Source organism: Sarcophilus harrisii, chromosome 3, assembly GCF_902635505.1.
Source record: "Sarcophilus harrisii chromosome 3, mSarHar1.11, whole genome shotgun sequence".
Lineage (NCBI taxonomy): Eukaryota > Metazoa > Chordata > Mammalia > Dasyuromorphia > Dasyuridae > Sarcophilus > Sarcophilus harrisii.
Genome location: NC_045428.1, coordinates 561,306,962 through 561,334,165, shown reverse-complemented (window position 1 = coordinate 561,334,165; position 27,204 = coordinate 561,306,962). Strand labels below are relative to the sequence as shown.

General features: G+C 36.7%; 1 protein-coding gene across 2 annotated transcripts in view; it reads left to right on the top strand.

Annotated features, from left to right (window-relative positions):
* The first annotated feature begins 628 nt into the window (after positions 1-628).
* CDC42 (cell division cycle 42) overlaps positions 629-27,204 on the top strand; it is a 41,840-nt gene continuing 15,264 nt past the window's right edge. Inside the window, exon 1 of one of the 2 annotated variants that reach the window (XM_031962646.1) lies at positions 629-728. The gene's annotated coding sequence lies outside the window, so the exon portion shown is untranslated. The remainder of the gene's footprint in view (positions 729-27,204) is intronic. The other variant, XM_003764880.4, reaches the window with a different exon arrangement.

Genomic DNA, 27,204 nt, shown 5'->3' with positions numbered 1-27,204 from the left:
GTGACTTCACCCTGTTTGCCTCAGTTTCCTTATCTGTAAAATGAGCTGGAGAAGGAAATGGCAAACTATAGTACATTTATTTTGCCGATAAAACCTGAAAGAGTCATAGCTCCATCCGCTGTGGCAGAGGTTGAATGGGACCTGCTTGAAGTCACATAGCTAGTAACTCTGGGTCGGGATTTGAACTCGATGTTTTCCTGACTGCGGTTCAAGTGAGGTTTTATTGGGGAAGCATTTTGCAAACCTTAAAGCGCTACATTGTTACTAGTATTATTTATTTTGTACATTTCTCCCTGGGCAGGATGTAAAGCAAGGACTGTTTAATTTTTGCTCCGTATCCCTTAACTAATTAACCACGACCGGCTACTTGGATTGTGGTTAGAACTCGGCTCCCCAGAGCCCAAATCCACAGGGTTCCCGGGCAGGAAGAATAAGGGTCTAGGGAGGAGGCTCGGAGAGAGGAAGTGCCTTTAGACACTGCGCATGTCCAACTAGCGGGCGGGGCTCCGAGAGAACCAGGCTGGGGGGAGGGAGGAGGAAGAGAGAAGGTTCTTCTTGCGGCTGCGCAGCAGCTTCTTCAGGCCTTCGGCACCTCCTCCGCTTCCGCCGGCTCACCCCATCCAGCCATTGCGCCGGTTGGCGTGCGCGCTGACGTCAGCGGCGTGCCCCTGCTCGGGAGCGGAGGAGACCCCGCGCAGTGCTGCCAACGCCCCGGCGGAGAAGCTGAGGTGAGTGCTCGGGAGACTGGGGCTTCTTTTGGGGATAACTCCCCCCTTCCCCCGACCCGACCCCTGGTGCCTCCCTGCCTGCGGTGGGTCCGCGGCCCCGGCCGCTAGCGAGCGAAGGCGCTGGCAAGGTTCCGGGCGTTTTGGTGGCGGGGACAGGTCCTTCGGGGCGGATGGAGGTTGGGGGTGGGGAGAGAGAGCCGGGGCTCGAGGGGGTCTCCGCTCGGGCCGGGCTGTCACTGGTCGCGGTGGGAACAGGGGGAGGGGAAGCCGCTAAGGAAGGGGGGTCCCACCCGTTGGGGGTGGCTGCCGCCGAACGCCTACCCTCGCTCCGGCCGGGTTCCCACTTCCTGCTTCGCCGCCCGCCGCGGACATCTTGCTACGCTGGGGGAGGGGAGCGGAACCACCGCTGCCGCCGCCGCCCGGGGAAAGCGGGGTCCGTCAGGGTTCCCGGGCCGGGCGGCGACGCCCTTCCTGTCCCACCCCTATCCCTGGGGCAGCCCCCTCGAGCCCCTCGTTCTGCAGCCCCCGATTACCTGGATCCCCCAGCCCACCGTGGCCAAGGCGATCCGGACCGCCCCCCCCCCCCCAGGTGCAGCACCTAGGCCGCGACCCCTCCCCCTCGGCGAAGCTCACCTGATGGCTTCCCTGGGCGCTCGTTTTCTTTGTTCCTTTTATTATTTTTTTTTAAAGCCCTCTACAAACGCAGTGTGAAAGATTACGTCATTGCCGAGTGAAGGGGTGAGAGTTTTGACTCTGTACTGGGGCCTCGTCGCGGCTCCCACCCGGTGATTGTGGGCGGCTTCCCTCCCTCCCAAACGGCACCCTAGCAATCCGCCCGCTGTTTCGGAGACGAGCCACCTTTGCCTCAGTTGTCTCAGTGCCTTTGGTAGAAGGTCGGCCCCGAGTCATTTTTACAGGTGAACTTGACAAAACGAAGATTGGCTTCCTCCCTCCTTCGAGTAGCCTTTAAAATAGCATGCATTTGATCATCAGTCTAAGGTTTTTGGCTGTTTTTGCCGCGATCCGGGTGGGGGGGAGAGAAGGGTGAAACTTGAAACAGCTGATTTCACATATGCTTTGTTTACTTAGGTACGTAGTTAAAAATAGCATTTTGGATTTTTAAAAATAATCTACTATGAAAAGAAAGCAGGAGCGATTTTTATTTTATTAATAAAAAGGTCTTAGGACAGGTAGAAACTAATTACTAATCTTTTGAATAGAAAATGAAGTAATGGAGAAGTTAATGTACTTTCAAAACTTGACACTTGTGTGTTACATGAAGTATGGTCAACTCATGTTTGAACATGTAGTTTGAACTGGTTTTTCCTTTGTGTACCGAGGGGAGCTCAAGGACTGAAGTCACAGGTTTTAGTTTTGATATGAAAGAGCCGACTATCCTTGAGTTGAGATTTTTCACGTGGTCTTGATATTTGGAAGAATTCAGGATATTCAGCTTGAAATTTTCTGAAAAATCTGTCCTTTAAAAAGAGTAGTGCCTTGTTTTAGAAATGTTAAAATGGGACTTTTTTTAACCTGTTTATAAGAAACTTTAGTAAGAAACTTACTGCTTAATTAAATATGGTAGTAATCACACAGTTTAGATTTTGTTGGTTTTGAGAGTCCGAGAGTAGACTCTGGTACTTGAGTGAAAGTAGCAGCCTTCAATTGCAAAGTAATTAAGATTTTTTTTTCTACAAGCCCAGAAAATAAACATTGAGAGGGAATGATGTAAAGAATTAGAATACTTAGTCTTGGAGTCAGAAGGTCTAGGTTCAGATTATTCCATATATATTCCATATATATATATAGCTGTCACACAAGGCAAATTAATAACCTCTCTGTATCTCAGTTTCTTCATCTCTAAAATGAAGAGTTTGGTGTTGAATGTCCTCTAAGATCCTTTTTAGCTCTAAATTTTGAACTAATTACTACTTTGAAACGGCTGTAAATGCTACAGCTTTTCCACTAGTTACGCTGCCTGCTGTTCTGCTGAATTAACTCTTAAGTTAACTGATCATGAGGTTCTTTGTAGGAAATTGGGGAGAGGGTATCCAATTTTAGAACTAAAGAAGTCAATCTGGAGAATTTAGGGGTAGCTAACATCAGACTAATATTTTTGAGGTTGTGGTAAAATCTACCACAATGCAGCTCAGTGCTTGGTAAAATTTAATCTTGATTTTAGTAATTTGTTTTTCTTTAGTTGGAATATACTCCATGTTTGTATCCCATCTTAGTTAATTATTGAAGATTCACTGTCTTTTTTTTTTTTTTAATGATTGAAGAGATAAAAGAAATGAAATATTATGAATTTACTTTTCACATCCAGAGAATGTTAAGGATAAGTCTTAGAAATTCAAAATAAACTATGTTGCCCACTTAGTCATAAAATCCCTTGAATACATCATTCCTTGATGCTGTTTGTTTCTTTTGTTGTCTGCCTTGGGGTCCTTTCTCTTTTCCTCAAGAAAAAAAAAATTGTATTTAACTTTATAACTAGGAGGGTTAGCTTTTCTAACTTTGTGTTAGAATTGCCAAGTATGCTTAATTGCTAATGCTCAACTGAATTGTATTTCAGATTCATGGTTTAACCCCAATCTCCATCCTCACTTCCTAGTTTGACAATTTTATCCAAGCTTCTTTTGGCTAGTACCTTTTAAAAATCTTCATTCTATTCTAGGATTTCATGATACTGCTTTATCCTGGTTTATCTTGTATAATGGAAAGAATACTTATCTGGAATCAGGCTCCCTAGATTCTTTTTGGAATTTGTCTCCTTAAGATTCGTTAACTTTGAGGGAGTCGTTTAGTTTTATTGAATTTTTCTTGTGTAAAACTAATTGCTACATGGATTTATGTAGTGATGTAGATTAAGCAAGGAATGTAACTGCTGCAAGCATATCGGGCCCAAAGGGTAGATAGGTCTGTTATTTGGATTTTTCTGTACTTTTTCTTTAATCTGTTTCTTAAGTAACTCTAAAATTTTGATTTTTTTTATGGTTCTTCCTTATCTATAGATGACCCTTCTCCACAATTGTTTCTTGCTTCCTGTCACCATCCATAGATTTTACCACAACCTCGAAAATATAGTGACCTATATATTCTTCTTCTGGGCATAAATTATCTTCACTGCCTTATCTTCTCAGTCATTTAAAAATTAATAGCTTTTCAGTTCTGACCATAATTATCTCCTCAAGGTCGTTCCCTCTTTCTCCCTTGCCCTCACTTTAAAATCTAGAATCCAATTCCCAGATATATGTTTAGACTCTTTTCATTACTTATTTTAAAAATTTCAGCTAAAATCTTTTATTACATCTTAACTTACTGGAGGAGTTTAGTATCTATGTTGCTTTATTTTCTCTTCCCCTTTTCACCTTCCTTGCTTCTAGAAGGGAATCTTTAAAAATAGGATTATGACAGGCTTTTTCAAGGAGGAAAAATAAGTCGGTGCTCTTCATGGCTTCCAGATTTGACAACATAGATAAGGTAATTACTAATATCTTAGGAATTCTCAGTGAAGATAGTGACAAATAGATTTCTGTTGTGGCAAAAATGAGATAAAGGATGATTTCAGATCAACTATATTTACCAACTATTTTTATTAGATTCGAGTTCTGTACAATAAGTTTTATTAGTAGAAAGGAAATCTAAAACTTTGAAAATAAGTTTTCTTACCAAAAAAAAAAAAGTAAATTCTTATTATGGATTAGAAAATTAAGGTGTATGGTATTTAAAGAAGTGGATTGCTATAGTGAGTGCCATGGGTTCCAAGATCTACAATAGTTTCTGACATTATTGACTGTAATTTTTAGATATTATGCCTCTCAAATCTAAAATCTGTTTAGGTTAGCCTAGTAAATACATGGCTTAATGTTTTTGAGCAATTTGGGGTTATTTTGTATTTGGTTCCTCAAGTTATTTATTTTGCTTTGTTCATTATATAGTTATAGGGAGTGATTCATTAGCATTTAAAGATAAGTTCTGTAACACTGACAGATAATCTGCATTTGTAGGGGTGGTGCAAAGGGGAAAGTTGCAACAGATTTGTTAATTAAGGCCAGTCTTTTTTTTTTTTTTTTTTTTTTTTAAGCCTCAATAGAGAGCAATTTCTGTGGAAGGATGGAAGGAAGAGATGATTTTTATCTTACCTTTGCTTCTGCCCCGAAAAGTCACTAAAGCTTGTGTACTATGGCTATTGAAGACAGGTTTCTAATTTGGAATTACTTGGGAGGAGTGTAGTGTTTTTTATGTTAAAAAGAGTGGGAAATAGTGCAGAAGAAACAGACCTGACCTGGAAGTTATAGGTGGTGAAATCTTTACATTTCCAATCTTTTTTTCATCCCACTTAATTCAAGTGAAATAACTACTAAAGTGTGGACTCTTCTGTCTAAAGTGTCTTTAGGTCAGCATAATTGCTTTTCAGGTGTCCTGGATCTTAACCTTCTTGGAACATTAATGGCAATAGTTTCAGTCCTTTTCAAACTTTGGAAAGGAATTCTAGACTAATATGGTAGAGTGAATGAAAAGTGTCCTGGAGTTGGAGTTTAAGCTGGGCTTAAATCCTGTCTCTGTCACTCAGTGGGCGAGTCACAAAACTTCCTGTGGGCCCCAGTTTTCTCATCTGTAAAACAAGAGTAGAGGGGAAGTTGGACTAGTTGCACCTACCATAATTAAGCCTATGATTAGTCAACAACTTTAAAATACTTGAGGATGCTTTCTTGGTTTCCTCAAGTGTCTTCTAGTTCCATCATTTGATGCTTGCAACTTGTCATTACCCCTTGATCTTTACTTTTTTGTCCCAAATGCACATCTGACTTTTGCATCCCACTTGTCTCTCCCTCTCCCCTGAATTCGGCACTAAGAGATTTCTTTCCTGAATGCCTGTTGCTTTTTGGTATTAAATGTTACAGACTTTAATAGTTTCACTTGGATTATTTGAGGTAACGCATGTAAAGTGCTCCATGGAAATCTGCTAGCTCTACTAGTAAACAGGTCAGAAGACTGATCACATAGGAAGAGAACTTGTTTATATTCGTGTCCCCAGGTCATGCATCTTTTGTATTCACATATCATATTGGACGTATTTTCCTTTACATCCATTGTAATTCATTGGAAAGAACACGAGAGTCATAAAATCTGTTAAAATTCTAGCATTCACTTTCACTACCCTGATGGCCTTCTTGAGCATCAGTTTACTCATCTGTAAAATGAGAGGGTTTTTCTTTGAGGTTCCCTTCCAGCTTTATAGCTGACTCTTTTGGTCCTACTGTTATGGTTGAACAGACTGAATAACCAAATTTGTATTTTGACTTCTCCACATAACAGTTGTTTTCAGGTCTTGCCTTTAAAGCTTTTTTTAAAGCTACACTGCTGGCTAATCTTATTTCTTTTCAGTTATTTTAAGCATGTCTTGCACTGGTTTTAGACACAAATTGCTTTCAAGGATCAGCCTATCTGTTTGTAGTGGCTTATCACCACTGGTAACTGGTAACTTGGTGAATCCTTGGGTTGTGGCTACCTCATGTAGCAGGGAAAAAAATGTACAAAAGGCTCCCTAATTCTTTGCTTTGGCATTGAGGAGGCATTGATGGCATTGAGAGAGTAAAGGCTGCTAAAATAATTTTTTAATTGTCTATAAATAATATCTTATGAGTTGGTATTATATCTAAGGTCCTTGTTCAGTGACCCAAGAATAGACAAACTCATCAGAGGAGCTGAAGGAACCATCTATCTTGACTTTCTTGCCAAAAGGCAAGTATATTGTCTCTTTGAATAAGGAGAATAAAAGAGTTGATTCTTTATCTACCATGCAGTCAAAGATAAGTTTCATGAGATGTTTTCTCATTTCTTACTAAAGTGCTCCTAATTAACCCTTACAGAAAGAATAACCAAGGGGCAGCTGCAATGGTACAATAGATAGAGAGCCTTAGCTGGAGGGGAGGACTTGAGTTCAAATTGGGCCTCAGACATTTGTCACTTAACCCCAATTGCCTTGCAGAAAAAGGGAAAAAAAAATTGTAACCAAGATAACTATTCATATGCTGCTCTGTCAGATGAGGAGAAAAAATTGTTGATCTTCCAATTGAAATAATCATATACATGGTCATCTTAATGTATAGATAGAGGGAGGACTTTGAAAAATATTTTAGAAGCTAGGGTTCAAGAAATAAGAAAGGAGGCAAATGATTTATGTAACACAGATGAAACCTCAGGCCTTCATTGCAAACCAGGTCCTTTTTCATTTATGAAAAATTGAGGATTCCCTTCCTCCAAAAAAGTCTTGTTTATGTGGGATATAGCTACAAACTGTTAAAAAAAATAATAGCTAGTAATAGCACTTTCATAACAATTTAAGGTTTGCTTTAGGTTAAGCTATGTCAACTAATAATGACTCCCTCAATCCCCATTTTTAATTTGTATATTAAAACCTTTTATATGGTAACTCATTTGAAATTAAAACCTCTTGGTATGAGGAAATACTTTGACCTTTGACCTTGAGACCCCTTTGAAAGTGTCTTTTGGATTCTTTAGATGTGTAGAGAACTCCAGATGAACAAACTTATTGAACATGTAAAGATCAACTTCTTAATTACTTAGTTTTAGAGTTGGGGGGGGGGGTAGGAAGGAGAGCTTAACTGAGATTGCAGAATGTAACAGCCAGTAAGAGTCATCTGAGGGAGTTGAATCCAAATTCTTTCTCCATTCTAACTTGGTATCTATATATTGCTTTATATCATGCACATCTGGAGAAGAAAATATGGAGGTGATGGACATGAGGAATAACAAATAACATCACACAAAAAAATTACTTTACAAATCTCTTTGGGAAACAGTAGTTGTCTATATCCTCTTATCCATTTCCCCTTTTTCCTCAGATTGTTTTAATAAGTCAGATTGGAATTGCCTCAATTGCATTTCATGTATTTTTCTTCTGTTTTTCCATAGTGAATAGTGTTTTTTACTTTGCCCAACTTGTGTAGGCTCAGCACAGATGGTTCTGAAATGATTCCTACATCAACCAGTTATTTCCTGTCTATTAAGTGATTATCAGTTGCCAGAAAGAAACCCAAAGAACCTAGTCTCAGCCAGCAAATGATTGTCTGTAGAAGTATGGCAGCCAAGGGTAACACCAGTTTATAATAAAAATTGTTTTAAAATTCTTATGTTGGAATGTTTTTTTGGTATCTCTATAATAGCAAAAAGGTTTCTAGAAAATTTAGTGAGATTAAATACAGTCCCAACAAACTGCATAGAAAACACCATCTGCATCCAGAAGAACTAGGGAGATTGAATGTAAATCAACACATGCTATGTTTGTTCACTTTTTTTTTCTGTTGGTTTTTTCCTTCTGTCGTGGTTTTTCCCTTTTGTTCTGACTTTTCTCTCCCAAAGAAATGGTGTATTAAAAAAGTTAAACATACATGTAAAAAAAAATTAACAAAAAAAGTTTAGTTAATCTACAAGGCTTTTAATGAAAAACCGGGAAAAAATTATGAACACAAAGAAAGTGGAGCAAAGAATTACAAAGATTTTTCTAACATTTGATAGTCAAAGGATCTACCACATTTGAATTCAATAGTTCTTGATGTGTGGCATGAACAAATGAAACTGATGTTAAACCACAGAAAGATGTAAGAACAGCTAAAATAAACACAAATGAGATCACTGCAGAGAGGTGGGTTGTGACTTGATTTTGAGTTTGTTGAGAGCTTAAGTCTCTATATCTCAAAGATGAAAGAATACCCAGAAAAAAATGCATGATCTACTTTAAAATCACAAAAATGTGACCAAGGGCAGCCAGGTGGTACAGTGGATAGAGCACCAGCCTTGAAGTCAGGAGGACCTGAGTTCAAATTTGGCCTCAGACATTTAACACTTCCTGGCTGTGTGAACCTGGACAAGTCACTTAACACCAATTGCCTCAGCAAAAAAGTGACTAAGAAATTATCAGAATTTCTTGGCCTTTGTACTTATTTTTACCATTTCTTCAATTTTTCCCCTCAGTGGAGTCAGGAAGACCTTACTTGAAGTTTTGCTCTTATTTTGATCTTCATCCAGTCAGTAGCTATGATCCAAGTGACCCTCGAAGACTGTTAACATTGCTGAACAGTTATGCATGAGGTGCATAAGGAAAAAGAACCTCTTCCCTGGCAAGATCCTTAAACTAATGAAATCACAAGTGGGGGAGGGGGAGAAATTGTGTACCAAAGGCATCCTTGAAGGTAGGAAAACAGAATAGTTGAGCTTACAGAGTTGATTGTGTATGCAATCCTCAAGAGATGTAACTTTTATTTTTAATTAATGATTAAATTTTTGTAATGATTAATTTATGTAATCTTTTATTAAAAGCAAAGGCATAAAATGAAAGCTGCTTATCAAAGATAATTTGTCAATCACTTCATGGAGGGCAGCTCATTGCAGAGCTCAAATGGCTTCTCTTTTGGTGAAGTTCTTTTGAATATTTTAATTGCAGTAATTGCATCAAGTTTGGAACTTGTCAGTCCTTAAGTGAGATCCATAAACAAAAGAGCTCAATAGCTATCAGCTTAGGGGGGAAAAAAACCAAAGTGGTTATTGTCCATCTGATTTTTAAGGACAGAATTGGTTTAGCAGCGTCATCTATGCTAGATAATCACCTGATAGTGATTTGGGCTCACAATGAATGGAAGGATAAAAGTGACTGCCTGCAATACTGCATTATTTGGAATAATCTAAATTGCAAATAAAGGTGAAGGAATAAGGAAAACGGCATTTTGGCTTTATTTGTTAATGACTTTGCTGTGAGCACATATTACTTGAAAAGGAGTTAGGCTGTTCTTGTAGCCTGTACAGTCTTATGTGTGTACATTAGTACAATTGAGATTAAAAGGTGAAGAGAAAGACCTATAAGCCGGTTGAGTTGAAGGTTTTTTGAATGGTACAGGGTATGTGGAAAGTGTTAATCCACAGTTGCTGTGGTCTATGATGTTGGTTTTTGTTATGATCTTAAAGCATTTCTCAGTTTACCTCATTTCATTGTATTACGGAATTTTTGCTCAGAAGTGTTAGTTTCTTTACTCATCTAACCGTAGGAATGTAAAGCCTATTAGAAATGGTAAAGCAACAAATCATTTTAGTGTTGTCCTATTTCTCCTACTAATCTTCCCCCAAATCTGGTTCATAGATCAGGAAGCCTAAGTGTTTCAAGTATTGAAACCCCCTATTACTTTCAAATCCACCCCCACCCCCCAAAAAAAACAACCCCAAACAAAAATAACCATTCCAGTATTGTTAGGTAATAGAATTTTTCTAGTGGTTAAAAGCTGTTGAAAAGGATTAAAAACTGATAAGCAGAGTGCTAAAGGCATCTGTCCATCTTCTCTCCCAAACAAAACACTTTATATTGTTCTGCCTTAAGAGTCCCCAGGGTCCCCACCTGAGTCAGTTAACCCAGATTGCTATGCACCATAACTACAATTTTTGCTTGTAGTCCTCGCTAGTGTTTTGGGAATGTGGGATTAATTTAAATCTTCCCCAGTTCCATACCAGTGACTCACCAGACTCCTTAAAGCCTTATTGGTAATTTCGGTCTGTTTTTATGTTAAAATGATTGTTTTGCAATTGAAAAGTGTCAAAAAGTCAGAGCTCTGGTTGGTACAGCTTGCTAGCTTGTGGGGTCTTGTGGAATCTTAAGTTAAAATGCTTCCATAATTTGGTTTCAAAGTTGGAGTGTTTGCCAGATTTAAAAGAAAATGTATTGCTCTTTCTTAAATTACCTTCTTAAAAGAAAGGAGAAGGTGGCTTTTCATATTTTTCTGGGAGGAGAGGAATGGGGGGAGGGGAACCCTCCTGGTCATTATAACTGTAGAGCATTCTTTTAATACTATTGTTATTGTTTATCATTTACCTAGTTTAATTTACTTAATTTTACATCATTTCATACAAATCTTCTTGAGCTCTGAATTTTTCATAGTCATATATACCACATATATATTCATATACCACAATTTATCTTTTCATCATTGGATATCTACTTGGTTTCCAGTTCTTTGCTATTATAAATATTTTGGTATCCATGAGTCCTTTTTATCTTCTACTTCTTTAGGTTATATTCCTAACATATCTGTATGAGATTGGCATTTTCTTAAGTCTTTGTCATTTCATTGGTTAAGGAAGAGTGATATCAAGAAGAGGGTGTTTTTTTTCCTCCTGAGGCAATTGGAGTTAAGTGACTTGCCCAGGGTCACACAGCTAGACCGTGTTCAGTGTCTGAGATCAGATTTGAACTCGCGTCCTCCCGACTTCAGGGCTGGTCCTTTGTCCACTGCGCCACCTAGCTGCTCTGAGAAAAGTTTTTTTTTTTTTTTTTTTTAATGCCTATGCTTTAATATAATCATCAATGTGCACGTTTTCTTGGAGAATGGAATTTTGTACCTTTTAGAAATGAGGGGAAATAGACTTGTGATTTCATGGGGTCTGGGAATTCTGAAATGAAGAAACTTTTTCTAGACTCTTGGAGATTGGTTTGCCCAGGATCACATAGCCAGTGTGTATCAGAAACAGAACTTGAATCCTCAGGTCTTTCAGGCTCCATAGCTAGCTAGAACTATATCTATTATTCAGCAAGGTGCCTTGTATCTCTTAAGAACTTTTTATTTCTGTCAGGACAACTCCATTTTTCTAGGAGGCTAGCTAAATTAGGCAATGTTTACCCCTTAACAACTCTCATAATAACTCTTATTGTTTCTTCCTTCTCCCATGGTTCATCTGTATCATGGACATGGTGATTTAACGTTTATTCCCATAACTTGTCTCATTTCCAGTTTACCTTGTAGTCAATAAGCATTAATAATGTGCCAGGTTCTGTTCTGAGTGCTGAGAATACAAAGAAAGACATTTGACAGTTCTTGCTGTCAAGAAATTTACAGTTATAGGAGAGACAACACAGAAAAAAATTAGGTTATGCATGAATGAAATTGATGGGATATAAATTTGAAATTGTCAACAGGAAAGATGGCACTTCATAAGGTTAGGAAAGACTTCTGGGTAGAAAGTGGAATTTTAGCTGGAATTGGAAAGAAGCCATCAGAAGATAGAGCCAAAGTAGGAGAGAATGATTCAAGAGATGATGGAGGGCAATGGAATGTCATGTTCAAGGAACAGCATGAAGGCACTGTAGTGAGGGAGGGAGATATAGAATGACTTGGAAAGATGTGAAGGAATTGTAAATATCAAACAATTTTCTTTTTTGATCCTGAAGTTCATAGGGAATCTCTAAATTATATTTAATTTATGACCATGATCGGGAAAGTTAATTTGACTTTTTAGAGAATGGAGTGATGTGGGAAGAGACTTGTACTACTAGGAAGACAAAAAGTTATCGAAGTAGTTGAGGATGTGAGGTGATGAATTGTACTAGAGTGGTAGCAGTGTTAGAAGCAAAAAGGAGGTGTTTACAAGAGTTGTTAGAGGGCAAAATTGGAAGACTTTGGTAACAAATTGGATATGGGGAGAGTGAAAGTGAAGAGTTGAGGGGAAACTGCTTACATTAGAACTAGATGGTTCAGTAGATGAAGTGCCCAGCCTGGAGTCAGGAAGAACTGAGTTCAAATTTGATTGCAGATACTTAATTAGCTGTGTGGAAAGTCATTGGGCAAGTTACTTAACTCTTGGTGTCATTTTCCTCATCTGTTAAAATAAGCTGGAGAGGGAAATGGAAAATACTCCAGTGTTTTTGCCAAATGGGCGTCTGAAGAATTATATTCACAGCTACCAACCTAGATTGACCCAAGATGTTATCCTCTGTATGGTGTTCTCACAGTAAAACGGAAATTCAGAAATGGGGACATATTGAGCTCCAGTCTAGAGAACATCAAGTTTAAGATGTCCAATAGGCAATTGGAGATGTGATTCTAGTCCTATATATTGAGGTTTGGAATTGAGAATCACCAAAATAGGGATGATAATTATTACATTCATAGGAGCTGATGAAATCAAGGGAAGTGTAGTTTAAGGGAGAAGAAAAGATAACTACTACTAGGTTAATCCAAACTATTGCTTTGGTCATTCTTTTGTACAAGCCTTTATTCCCTAATCTACCTTACCATATATTTCCAACTACTGCTGAGGACTGATCCATGTGCTACATTTAGGCTGTTCTTAGTTTCCCTTTGCAATCAATAAGCATTTTTGGACTGAAAGAGAGTGAGGAATTGGGGATGACTGAAGTTGTAACTGAGTAATTGGAAGGATAAAGGTGCCTTTTTTTTTTTTTAAATAGCTTTTTATTTACAAGTTATATGCATGGGTAATTTTACAGCATTGACAATTGCCATACCTTTTGTTCCAGTTTTTCCCCTCCTTCCCTCCACCCCCTCCCTTAGATGGCAGGATGATCAATTCATGTTAAATATGTTAAAATATAAATTAAATACAAAATAAGTATACATGTCCAAACTGTTACTTTGCTGTACAAAAAGAATTGGACTCTGAAATAGTGTACAATTAGCCTGTGAAGGAAATCGAAGATGCAGGTGGACAAAAATAGAGGGATTGGGAATTCTATGTAATGGTTCTTAGTCATCTCCCAGAGTTCTTTTCGCCGGGTGTAGCTGGTTCAGTTCATTACTGCTCCATTGGAACTGATTTGGTTCATCTCATTGCTGAAGATGGCCAGGTCCATCAGAATTGATCATCATATAGTGTTGTTGTTGAAGTATATAATGATCTCCTGGTCCTGCTCATTTCACTCAGCATCAGTTCATGTAAGTCTCTCCAGGCTTTTCTGAAATCATCCTGTTGGTCAGATAATGGTGCCTTTCTGATAGTAATTGGAAAATTTTGGAAGAAGTATGACTTTTGAGAAAGAGACAATTCAGTTTTGGACAGGTTGAATTTGAAACATATAAAAAGTTCAGTTTGAAATGTTTCCTATGTATCCTTTACCTTAAATACTAACTTGTTCAGCATTCTCTAGATGCCAGGTTAATGGATCCCTCTTTTATCTGCTTAATAAGACTATAAATTTTGAAGGCCAAATTAGTATTTTGCACAGTTATAATTCTGAGCAAGTAAGTCCTTAAGAAATATTCTGCTAATCTTTGTGCTTTACTTCTGCCAAAAGAGCAGAAATATTTTATTGTCAACTTGTAGACTTTTAATTTTGTTCTTGAGTAGTAAAAATTTAATACAATCTTTATATACATATCCTTGTCCCATTCCATTCCCTTGATGACCAGCTTATACTACTTCAAAGTGCAGGAGTAATTCAAAATTTTTGTTGGAATTTTGTAAGGGGAAGGGAATGTGCATTTATTTTTTTATATTTATATAATGCCTACTTATGTGCCAGACATTGTGCTGAGTGCTGTATAGATAATGTTATTTGAGATAAAGAACAGAAAATTAGTTGCCCAGCACCTGCCTCTGCTGATAGTGTCAAAATATTTTGACATCAAATATGGTACAAATTACTGGTTGAAGTAAAAAATTTAGAATATTCCTTGTTTCCCCATTGCTGCATCCTAGTATGAAATTCTCCACTACCATCACTCGGTTAATCTCTTTTTTGAAGTTCATTCAGTACCTATATACACCTTATTTAAATTCTGGTAACTTGTCTAAGGGCCTCTAGGCAGTCACTTCTTTTTTCCATAAGTTCAATTCCTGCCTCACAGTCTTTCCTTCTCAACTTCTGCTTCTCATACTAGCACAGATATTAATTCTTCCTCAGCCACTCTTACCTCCCAGTTGCTCATTTTGCCCCATTTCCTATCATCTGTTCCTCCATCTCACTTCAACTACAGAGATGATCATACTCTTAATCTTGTTCATCATTCACAAATGTCCCATTTCCATGTTCATTAATTCTGAAAATTCCATTATCTGATGAAACTGCTCTCCTGATTCACTATACATGGGTTACTCGATCCTGGGTCTTCATTGCATATTCACTCTACATTGTAGCTTTTACAAACCTTTCATCTCCTCTCAGCCTCCCATATCTCTCCCCCTATTATGTCCTCAGCTGAAGATGTTTCCTTATTTCACTGAAAAAATTGACAATTTGTGGAGAGCCTCCTCTTTTCCCCTCCTTATTTCATATCATCCAGGTGGCTTCTACCACTACCTTTGTCTCCATCTCACATAAAGAAGTGGTCCTTTATTCTTATTAAAGCAAATCTTTCATGATTCCATTCCCTCTCTACAAGATCGTCCTCCCTCTAATAATTCTCTCCCATCTCAGAAAGTGCTCATTGGATCCTTTTGATCTGTCTTCCTTCTAATAGTTATTGTATCTGTCTTCCCTTTTGAGGTTATACTCCTTGAGAAGGCTATCTATAATAGGCACCTCTACTTCCTTTCCTCCTCCTCTTTACTTGTCTTCTCAACATGATTAAACCAAAACTGTTCTCTCCAAAGTTAATTGATCCCTTAATTACCTAAACTAATGTCCTTTTCTTATTTCTCATTCTGCTTCACCTCTCTGTACTTTTGACACTGTCATTCACTTTTCTATAGGTTTTCAGGACATTGCTGGCTCCCTAATTTTCTTCCTATTACATTTCTGGATTGTCTTTTAGGTTTTGTCTGCTAAATATAAGTCTACACCAGTGTTTGATCCTGGCAAGACCTTTTCCTTTGCTGATTTTTTACCTTGGTTTTTTTTTTTTAAACCTAGTGATTGAATCAGTTTCTGTGGATTTGGCTATCATCTCTAGGCTAATTGTCAGATCTACTTATATGGTCCTAACCTCACTGCTGACCTTTGATCTCACATCTCCAGAACATCTCAAACCAGGGGTCTTAAACTTGGCATGTCCAAATTTGAAATCCTAAGCTTCCCCTCAAACTACCTTTCTTCTTAACTTCCCTATAAAGACACCCATCATCCTTTCAGCTACCCTGGCTTACAGTAAATCAGTGCTTGTCAAGTTTACTTTTGGAAAAATTAGATCCTTTTTGTGGAAACAAAAAATATGCATATATTTTATCATCTCAAAATTAGGACCAGAATTAATATTTTAAATATAAAGCTAAATTTAAACATGTTATGTATTATGGGAGCACAGAGTCTTAGACCTACAAAGGGACTCTAGAAATCATCCATCCTTTTATAGAAGAGGAACAAAGTAAAATCTTCAAGGTTCTTCAAAGGATCTTCAAAGGTAGTAAATGACTTGCAAAGTAACATAGGAAAATGAGTGGTAGAGGAGAGCACTCAGGTCTTCTGACTTAAGATCCATTTTGTTTTCCATTATACCTGCTTACTTAAATAGTCATGATACATGCATCATGTGGGCCTGGGGAAATATTAATGTCAAAATGGTTCCCCATTGTCAAGTAGCATAAATTTTATCTGGGTAAAACATAACTTGACAACCAGGCATTTTAATAAATACTTATTGTGTGCAGCACCTCATCTCAAGGAGTTTATATAAAAAGGGAGAACAGTGTATAAAAAGTAGGTACATATAAGATTAGTACACAATAGATGGAATGAAATCTGAGCAGGGTAGGAAATAACAGTTGGGGAGATGAGGAAAGACTACTGAACATGGGATTTGTGTTGTCTTGAAGAAAGTAGGGGAACTAAGGTGGAGATGATTGAGATATGCCTGTTTGATTTAACAATTTGTGACTTTGGAGACAGTTTTATTTGAAGGTTAAAATCCAAGAGCCAGATTGCAGAGGGAAGCAACTTAGTGTAGACAGCTTTCTCAGAGTTCAGTCACAGAGGAGAGGAAAGAAAGAGGACATTAATGTAGCTAAAAGGATTGTTGCATTTAGTTTGGGCTTTTTAAGCATGGGCAAGATATGGATGTGTCTAGGCTCTAGGGAAAGAGCCAGTAGATACTGGCTGAATGCTGAGCTGAGAGACTGAATGTGACAATGGAGTGTGATTGTGAGGGCATATTTGCTGCAGAAGTCTGGAGATTGGGGGGGTTCAATCTTTAATTCTTGGGATTAATGCAAGGTGAAAATCTATCTTTTCATCGTAGTTATCAGCAAAGAAGGAATAGTGAAAAACTGCCAGTGTCCATTGAGATGAGTGGAAGAAAAGAGGGATATCTGCAAATGTCCTTAATTTTATTGGTGAAATTTAAAGTCAAGAACTCAGAAGATGGTTGAATTATATGGTTATTATAGGTTGTCATGAAGTCAGAGGAGAAGGAAGTTGTTGGTTGATAGAGTTAGAAAAACTTTCTTGGAGGCAACCTTTAAAGGAAGGTGATTGGGTAGAATTTGAAAGTGTTAAGCCATTTAAGGAAAATTTTGGGGATGAGTAAAGAATAGAGAAATTATATGGGAACCAAAAATGTATTGAATGACCGACATACCTAAGCTCAGAGCATTTGACTAAATGGGTATTTGGAAACTGCTGAGAAGATGGGGGACTTTGACAGCCTGTTTCTCTGCTGCCACAATTTCTGATGGTGACAGCTCCCAAGAATTAAAGATTGAACCAAACCATCTGCCAGTTCCATCTGGAGATGAAATATAGTCCCTGTTTTGCAGCTAGAGGCCTGAGGGGGTTGTTTGCAGCTACAGGTGCGAGTAGGATATTTTTGTTTTTCATTTAGGGATTATTTTTGATTTCCATGCCCTTGCCCTTATTGGTTAGGAACATGGGAAAGGAGATACTCCTTGTAAGGGGATCAGAGTACAAATTTGAACCATGGGTTTATGAATTTAAAAATAGAGACGTAACGTTTACAAGGTTCTAAGTCTATATCCAAGATAATTTGTAGAAAAACTGATTATATATATATATATATATATATATATATATATATACACCTATACATATACACACACACACACACACACATGCACAATGTAGGTGATAAACTTAATTCAATTAAATGTTGATCTTTTGTTTTTAACTTCACCTAATTTCCTAATGTTGTAGGAGAAATAATTTAACAAACACTTTTTAAATGCTTACATGTGCAAAATACTATTTGGATACAAAAACAGTTTTGGGCAGAGAATTCCAGAGTCTATGTTTAGACCAAATATCTGAAGATATTTTATACTGGGCAACATTTGAAAGCACCTCTTTAACATCAACTCTGTGTCCTTAAGTTTAGAAATTTAGTCAAAACAGTAACATTTTGTCATTGAATTTTCCTAATGTCCACTTTGTTGGTGTACAAGAATTGTTTCAATTGTCATCAAAAGGCTTTCTAATGATGGAGGTATTTTTTTTTTTCCTTTTTGAAAATGGCATTGGTACCTAATGCTGAAATATAGTATTGGAATCATATTGCCTTTATGTAGAATTTAAGGATTATAAAATAGTTTCATTTTCTCGGTTGATTTCATTATAGAAAAAGCCTTAGATACTAATCAAACCCTTGTAATCTTGAGTTGGTTAATTTACTTTTTCTGGGTCAAAGTTTCTTAATTTGTTAAGGGTGGAACATTGGACAAAGAATGCAGGACTTGGAATCAGAAAGACCTAAATTTGAATTCATACTCTGTATGATCCTGAACATTTTAATTTATCCTTACAGCCATTTTAATCATTTATAAAATGAGGATTATAGTAGAACCTATATCTCAGAGTTATTGTGAGGAGAAAATAAGACTGTATAAAGTGCTTTGCAAACCTTAATGTGCTACAAATGTTTTTTTTTTTTTTTTTTTTTAATAAAAACAAGGCAGCTTGCCTTGGAAGGAAATGTTGAGTATCTTGCTTTTTATGTTGAAAATTGTATTGTGAAGGATAGCCAGTAAATAAACTATAGGCATAGGGACAGGGAGTGTGATTTCAATGGTATAGGGAACACTTATCTAAGAAAACTCTCCTGGTAATGCATTTAGAACATTTTCTGAAATGTATAGTCCAGAATAGTTGCCCCAAAACATCAGAGATTAAATACTAATTTGTCCCCAACTAGTATGTGAGGTGGGACTTGAAACCATGTATTCTTTGCTCCTAGGTAGCTGCCCTTACTTACTGAAGTTGATGAATAATAGAAGAGGAACTGGCTGCAAGCTGGTTCTTCCTGTTTCAATTGGGTGCTTTGGGGGAATAGTACATGGTCTTTCAATTCTAATTCTGAAATTAGTGACTAAAAAGCTTTCAGTCTTTCAAAAAAACAAAATATTCTTAGGAAAAATGAAAAAACAATAACAAATCAAAATCAAAATCATTATCCAGGCTTCCTTGTCCCTCTCAACTTAGGAGCCATTTGTTTTAAGTGGCTGTGTGTTTGAAGAAAATGTTTTGAATGTGATACTTGTATATTGTATGTAATAAGCCAATTGTTAATGCCTGGGATAAGAGAGTTCCTTCACATTTAGGTCAGTCATGTCAGTTGAATTTATAGGAAGATTGGTTTATGACTTGGGACAATATTGGGTCAGACAGAGCCTGCTTCATGGAAGTATGTTGTCTGGAGAAAAATGAGTTTGAGGAACTAATTTTTTTTTTACATTAATGTAATGCTCCTAATTTTTTTGGGGAAAAAAAAACATTTTTTAATACTACGAAATTTTCTCTCTCTTATCCCCAAGGGCAAAAAATACAGTATCCATTATCCATATGAAGTCATATAAAATATCTTCAATTACCATGTTTTCCAGAAAAGTAAATTTTAAAAAAAAAATGTTTCAGTTGGCACTCGAGTCCATTGTTATATGTCTGTATGTGGAGAACATTTTATATTATGAATCCTTTAGAGTTGTGTTGGTTTATTGTATTGATCAGAGTTCCTAAGATTTTCAGTTTATTATTTTTATGATATTGCTGTTTATGTGGAGATTGTTGGCCTAGTTCTGCTCACTTCATATCAGTTCAGATAGTCTTTCTAAACCACCCCCTTTGTTTCTTAAAGCATAATGTTGAGGTCTAGATTTGGAGTACCTAAATGAAATTAGGGTTTAGTTGAGATCTAGTGGCAGGTTTGGAGTATAGGGAGTCAAACAGCTCCCCTGTAACCCCTTGGATTCGGCGCAAGGATACAGTGGTAAATGAGGTCTAGTAGCGGCACAAGTCCCCAATAAAGGCATTTATTGGACCAAGAGCTAGATTGATAAAAAGGTTTATTATTGGGTTTAGAAGTAAGGAGATGGGTGAAGGTAGAGATAAGGAGGGCACCACACAGAGGGTCCAGTGGACAGAGGGGCCTCACATGGCTAGCATGTTTGGGATCTCTGCAAAGAGGGGGTTCCCAGCGTGGCCCTTTTATAATAGGAGATTTAGCTAGAGGGGCTTTTTGGATGTAGCCCCAGATGTTGCCTTAGATCCGGGTAGAGCTGGGACAGGTCTGGATCTTCTTTCTATTGGACTACAAAGGGACCAGGATTTGTGAGTTAAAGGGTAATTACATTAACTAGGAGGGAGTGGGAATCTAGAAAGGAATCTTTCCCACATCAATAATGTTCCATCAAATTCATATAACATAATTTTGTTTAGCCATTCCTCATTTGATGGACAAATGTTTCATTTTCCAGCTTTTTACCACCACCAAAAGAGCTGCTGTTAGTACCTTTGAATATATGGATCCTTTTCCTTTTTTTTGATCAATGTAACATATTCCTGGGTCAAAGGGTAATGCATAGTTTTATAGCCCTTTAGGTTTAGTTTTCTAGAAATGTTGAACCAATTCATAACTCCACCAACAAGAATTAGTGTACCTGTTTTCATACAGCTTCTGCAGCATTTGTCATTTTCCTTTTCTATCATTTTAGACAATCTGATGGGTGTGGATTCTTTGGATAATAGAGCTAGAAGGAGAGACAGACAGACTAGACAGTCGATAGAGTTAGAGAGTTGCCCTAGGCTGGAGGAGAGTTACAGGTTGAACCCAAGTCCTGCTATTTTTAATTCTTTGGTTTGCCCTACGTTGCCTTTCTCAATCTACTGGCTGACATAGAAAATATTTCTTTTGACACTTGAAGAATAGAATGTTTATTTGTGAAATAAGGGTTTTTTAATTTTAAGTTTCTCTCTTTTTTTTAACGAACCAGTTTTCCCATTCATTCATTAATTTCTTTATAACATAGTAAATGCTTTATATTTGTAACATACCATGGGAGAGCTCAGAGAAGGTTTTTTCCATCTTTCTAAAGGTAAAATTAAAATTATCTTGGCAGGGGCATAGCCACCTGAAAGAAACCTAGAGAATACAAAAAATTAATTAGGACATAATAAGTAATTTAATTGATTTTTATCAATAAACATCCTAAGTTTCTCCACCTTAAAAAAAAAATATGCAATATGACCTTATGAGGCATTTGAGTAGACTTGCCAGCTCCTTGGGGATTGGGACTATCTTGTCTTTTGTACCTCTCATCCTTAACAGTGCCTGGCATATAGTAGATGCTTAATGTTAATTGATGGATTAGTTGAGGTATAGGTTAGCATTCCAGGTCATTGGGGACAGCCAGTAAGCCAGCTGTCATTGAATAGGGGAGGCTATGTGGAAGCAGGAAGAAATTTGAAAAGGGAGACAGGGTCAGGTTGTGCAGGCTTTAAAAGCCAAACAGGATTTTCCACTTGTTCTTGAAAGCGATAGGGAACTACTGGAATTTATCAAGTGAGAAAATACATGCAAAGTGCTTTGTAAATCTTAGTGTTTTATAAATGCTATGATGAAGAGGCAGAGGAGGTGACACAGTCAACTTTAACACATTTTCTCGGAGTAAAATCCATTCTAAAAAGACCGGCAAAATAAGAACATACCCACACCCGCCCATACCCATCTAAAGCTGGAAATTCTGCACTCAATGGATATAAATTATCAAAGATGGGGAAAGCATCTTAATCCAACTTTATTGATGGAGGTCAGATTTTCTGTGAATCAGTTTAGTTTAGTAGAAGCATATTCATGACTATTGCTGTCATAAAGTTAAACCACATCAAAATCACTGCTTGTCTCAAGCAACATTTGTGAGCTAGGAGGGAAGGTAATGTATTAGGAGAGTAGGGATCGCCAATTTCATAATTTTGTCAGTGACCACTAGAATCAGTGCCATTTCATACTTCAAGTTGGCAGACCCACCACATTGCAAATGAATTAATGAACATATAGCACTTGATTCTTGGAGAGGGAATACTGAACTATTTGTGTCAAATATTTTAACATCACTTCACAGTAAGATGGCTATTAGTAAGATAGTTTCATTTTTCTTGCTACTGATGTGACAGATTTTCAATAGGAAATATAACAGGATATATAATATATTTGGCGTACTTCCCTCCCAGGTTGCTATAACTGGTTTTAAACACATTGCAAAATTGGTCAATTTTGTTTTGACTTTTCCTTTGAAGTATTTATTATCTTCAGTTGAACTCATTCAGACTCAACAATTAGTTACTATGTCTGATTTTACTTAAATTTGTCCTCTGAGCAATGTTTAGGACTAGTGGTTGCAAAACTACAGCAGGGGGAAAAGGAGACTAAATTTTCACATATAACTGATTGGAGTCTTAGCTGGTGGTGTACCTTTATATATCTTCTCTTTTATGAATCTTCTCTCTCTCTTTAAAAAAAAAAATTCCATGAATTGCTTTCCTCATAACAGTTCTGTAAAATAGGTGAAACAAATATTATTCACTTTTTACAGATGAGGAAATAGAAGCCAAGAAAAAATTAATAACTTTCCAGGGTCACTTACAGAGAATGTGTGCCAAGACTCCAAGTCAAGATCCTCTGGCTCCAAGACCTCAAGTGCTCTTTCCACTTTATCACATTGCCTCTGAAAAATTGGCATTTAATTCTTGGCTTTTTTTCTTAACTGTGCCTTATAATAAGAAAAAAAGAAGAAAAAAGTTTAGTAAATCAATCACTCAAAATAGCTTAATTAATTAATTAATACTCATTGATCCCTTCCACATCCTCACCCATTTGTATAACTGAGGGGAAGGAGATGAGTCTTCTCATATCTCTTCTTTGGATACAAACGTTGGGCTCTATGTCTAGTGGATTTTGGTTCGAAGAGTATGGACATTTTAATCACTTTCAATGATTCCGGATACCTTTTAGAATGGTGGGAAAGCTCTCCTCTATTCCACATAGTTTAAAAATTAGGTAGAATGAGTTGCTAGATCTAAAAACTGTTTAGCTGTAGGGGTAAGATTGTATGACAATCACAGAATTTTAGAGTTGAGAGATTTCAGATTGTCCCATCTCTGGGAATGTTTCATGTAACACAATTTACAGGAATGATAAATGATAATGATCATTCAGCTTCTTGAAGACTCCAAATGAAGGAGAACCTTCTGAGTCAGTTATTTTCATTCTGGATAGCTCCCAAGTCTGTTCCTTTTCCTACATGATAATAGTCTTAGAATGTTGAAGAAAGTTATTGTCTTCCTTTCTCTCCTTCTTCCCTTTTCTAGACTAATCATCCTTAATTCAAAGACTTCAAATCTCTCTTCATATTCAACACATCAATACAAATCTCTCTTCATATTCAACACATCACATTTTGGGTCATTTTCTTGAAATATTTTCTAACACAATTCAAAATTCTGCCTCAAGACGTTTACGAGTTTTGTGACCCTGAGCAAATCACTTAATATCTATTTCATTTTCCTCATATGCCAAATGGGGATAATAGTGCTTATATTACAGGGTTGTTGTTAAAATCAAATGAATAAATACATTATTATCATCATTATAATCAATGCTGCTGCTAATAATAAACTGATCCATCCAGAACTGAACTTGTCTAACCAGTACAGAAGGACTGGTAATCTTTGATATTCCTGGAAACTGTCTCTTGATGTAGCCAAAGATCATGTTAGAGTGATTTCTCCTTAAGAACTATGAAAAAAATTCTCTAAATCATTATTGATTAGACACATTTTTCCTGCCATCTTAGCCAGTCTGAGGGGTGCAGGGATACCTCAGAATTGTCTTAATTTTCATTTCTCTAATCAATAATGATATAGAGAATTTTTTCATAAGACTAGAAATTCCTTTAATTTCATCTGAAAATTGTTCATCAAAAACTGTTTAGCTATTGAGGAATGACTTACATTCTCTCTCTCTCTTTTTTTTTTTTTTTTTTGCTGAGGCAATTGGGGTCAAGTCACTCGCCCAGGGTCACACAGCTAGGAAGTGTTAAGTGTTTGATATCAAATTTGAACTCAGGTCCTCCTGACTTCAGGGCTGGTGCTATATCCACTAAGCTGCCCCGGAGTGACTTGTATTCTTATATAATTTGACTCAGTTCTCTATATTTTAGAAATGGGGTCTTTTTCAGAAACACTGGTTGAAAATTTTTCCCCCCTGCCTTCTGCTTCCCTTTTAATTTTGGTTTCATTGGTTTTGTTTCTGCAAAACTTTTTTTTTTTTTTTTTTTTTTTTTTTTTTTTTTTTTTTTTTTTTTTTATTTAATAGCCTTTAATTTACAGGATATATACATGGGTAACTTTACAGCATTAACAATTGCCAAACCTCTTGTTCCAATTTTTCACCTCTTACCCCACCCCCCCCACCCCCTCCCCTAAACTGCAAAACTTTTTTAATTTAATGTATTGATTGACATTTTGAACTGGATGATTCTTAGATTCATTGTGACCAGAATTTTAGAACACATTTCCCCAAATTTCCTGTTTCAGTAGAAACATGTCCAGTTAGTAATCAAAACTTCTTCTCCATTCACAAATCATCTCCCTAGTTTGTCTTTAACAAGTTTGTAGTGATTAGCTCTCTGCAAAAAATGTCTGTCCTTGACTTTATTATTGCAATTTCATAACCTCTGAGTTAGTTTCTTTTCCTCATTTCTTCACATTGAATCCCTTTTCCTAATAGGTTTGAGTCTTGTAAGGAGGGGGAAGAGGGAGAGGGAATTTACTACTTCCTTACTTTATGTCTAAGAATGCTTCTTCCCTACGAGTTACATTGTACTATTTTGGTTAATGTTCACATTGGCTTAAGAAATATAAACTCCTTAAGAACAGGACCTTTCAATTTTGTTTTTGTGTTCACAGTACTTTGGACATAGGCACTTAATAAATGCACTTTGATTTTAGTTTATTATATTACTTTTCCTTGTATAGGGAAGGCACTTAGTAAATGCACTTTGATTTTAGTTTATTATATTACTTTTCCTTGTATAGAGACTTAGAGTTATGGTCTAGTTTGTGTTCTAAGGAGGCTTTTGCTTTCAGTTGAAAAAACAACTTTTATCTTTTCATTTCCCTATGATAACAAATCAGAGGCAATGTGTTTCAAATTTCACCTTTGATAGTCACTGTGATCTGGGCAAGTAACTTGGTGTTTCATTTGGCCTTGCTAAGTTTTTAGGACTTGAAGAATTGTATAGAGTTCTGTACTTTAATGAAATGAGCAAAACCTATCATTGGGAGTGATTGTACTGAACACAGCTGAGTTGGAACGTGAATCAGTTGAAATTGCAATGACTTCTATTTCCTATGCTTTACTCCCCTGATAAACTTTAGTCAAAAAGTTTGTTATTTTATATAATCTAAAATTTAGGGTTGATGTTTATTTTCCAATCTTATTAGAAGGTACCCCTTCTGTTTGAAGACTAGGGATTTCTCTTTTTTAAACATTGTCAATTTTTTGGCCAGTCACTTAGACTTCAGTCTTAAGTTTTACCTAACTAAGGTCCAGAGAATGCAATAAATTGCTGGAGATTTGGAGGAAAAAAAGTAGCAGCTATTATAACACCTCTATTTCATTCTGGGACTCTCTTACTATTAAGTTTCAACAGTGAAGTTGGGAGAATTATAAGAAGGAAAGCAAAGACTTTCTTCAAGAAGACTCCTTGAGTCTTCCTTCTTCCTTTTAAAGAACATTGATCGTGACTCCCACACTATCCCATTTCAAGTGCTTTTAGTTAGGTTTATACTGTCTCTATAAAATTCTTAGACTTGTTCTTTCTATATCAATAAGTTATTTCTAATAAGTTAGTGAAATAAATACCTGGATATGCTATCACATATGCTAATTAAGTTTGGAACATGCTTCTTATTGTTTAACCTTGAGCAAGGTACTCTGCCTGCCTCATTTTCTTCATCTGTAAAATGGGGATAATAATAGCACCTATTATGAGGAGTAAATGAGACATTCGCCAAGTGCTTTTCCAGCTTTAAAGCACAATACACATGGTAGCTATTGCTATTTTATTAATTTTTTTTCCCCAGTGAGACAGTTGAGATACAGTAGAAACTTGCCATTTTACTGCTTTTGTTACCTTGTTATCACTCTTTTGGGAATGCTTCCAGTTTCTACATTTTTAAAATGAGGAATGAACTCTGAAATCCCTTACAACCCAAGAGGTAGTTTTTTTTTTTTTTTTTTTTAGGACAGGATGGGATTCTTGACTCTTGTAGGGGATTTAGGGTAGAAAAGAGCTTAGGGGGTGTGTGTGTGTATGGGGAGTATGGGGGTGGAGGTGTGTGTCTACCCACCCATTTGGGCAGCAAATCTGGTAGTATGTGGATACCTTTTCAGAAGAATGTTTTTATTTTCTTAAAATATATGAAAGTACAAAGAAACGCAGTTATGTTGAAATAGTTATCAAAGAAGAAAGAAAAAGTAAAATTCTTAGATTTTTAACTTTAGTTTAAGATGAGAAAAACAGTAATTGTCCTCACATAGGTGACTTCTTGGTCTATCTCAAGTCTTCTTGGTTCTGCTGTATGGTAGCTTGTCAGCATATTTTACTTTTTACAAATAGAGACTTTCAAGAAAGTCATAACCAAGGGTTACCCAAAAGGAAAAATTAATACATTTTAAGTCAATTAAAAAGTATCTTAACAGATGAAATTTAGACTATGGTTTCTTCCCTCCAAAAGCAAGTAGCCATGGATGATTATTTTATTGTGCTATCACATGAAGAAAACAGTGCCTTTATGCAAATTATAACATTCAGGCTTCAGTTTTTCAGCTGTAGATCCAATTTTGATAGTTTGAGGAACAGTGCTTCCATATTCAGGTATCCTTCTAGCATTTTTTTACACTTTCAGTTTTAAAACTAGTTTCTTTTTGCCACCATAAAGTCAAATTACATTTTCAATAAATAGCAGTTTCTTTTCTTCTTGGAATTTATTTAAGGCATCTGTCATCAGATACCATTTGAAGGGTGGACTTTTCCCAGATGATCTTAAGCAGTGAGGCTGGTATGTTTGGAATTTTTTTTTTCCCAAACCCTCACTAATCTATCAAAGAACCTTTGTTTTTTGGCCCTTTTCTTTTTAGTACTTGTGATAGGAAATAAAAGGAGAAATGCTTTAACTAGAAAACTCTAACTTACCAAAATAACCTGAAAAGATCAAGGAATTTGGACAAGCAAAAGATGGGGAAAGAAAGCCTGTATTACATTTCCTCTTTTTTTCGACTAGCTCTCAGAAACACGTATTTAAACAGAGTAAATGCAAATATTTCATTGCTTTCTTCTTGGAACTGTGACATGGAGTAATATAGACTGAAAACAAAATTTTAGAACTTCCCAGGAATCCATAGTTTTAAAAAATAAATTTTGATTCATCACATCTTGTGATCATGAATGT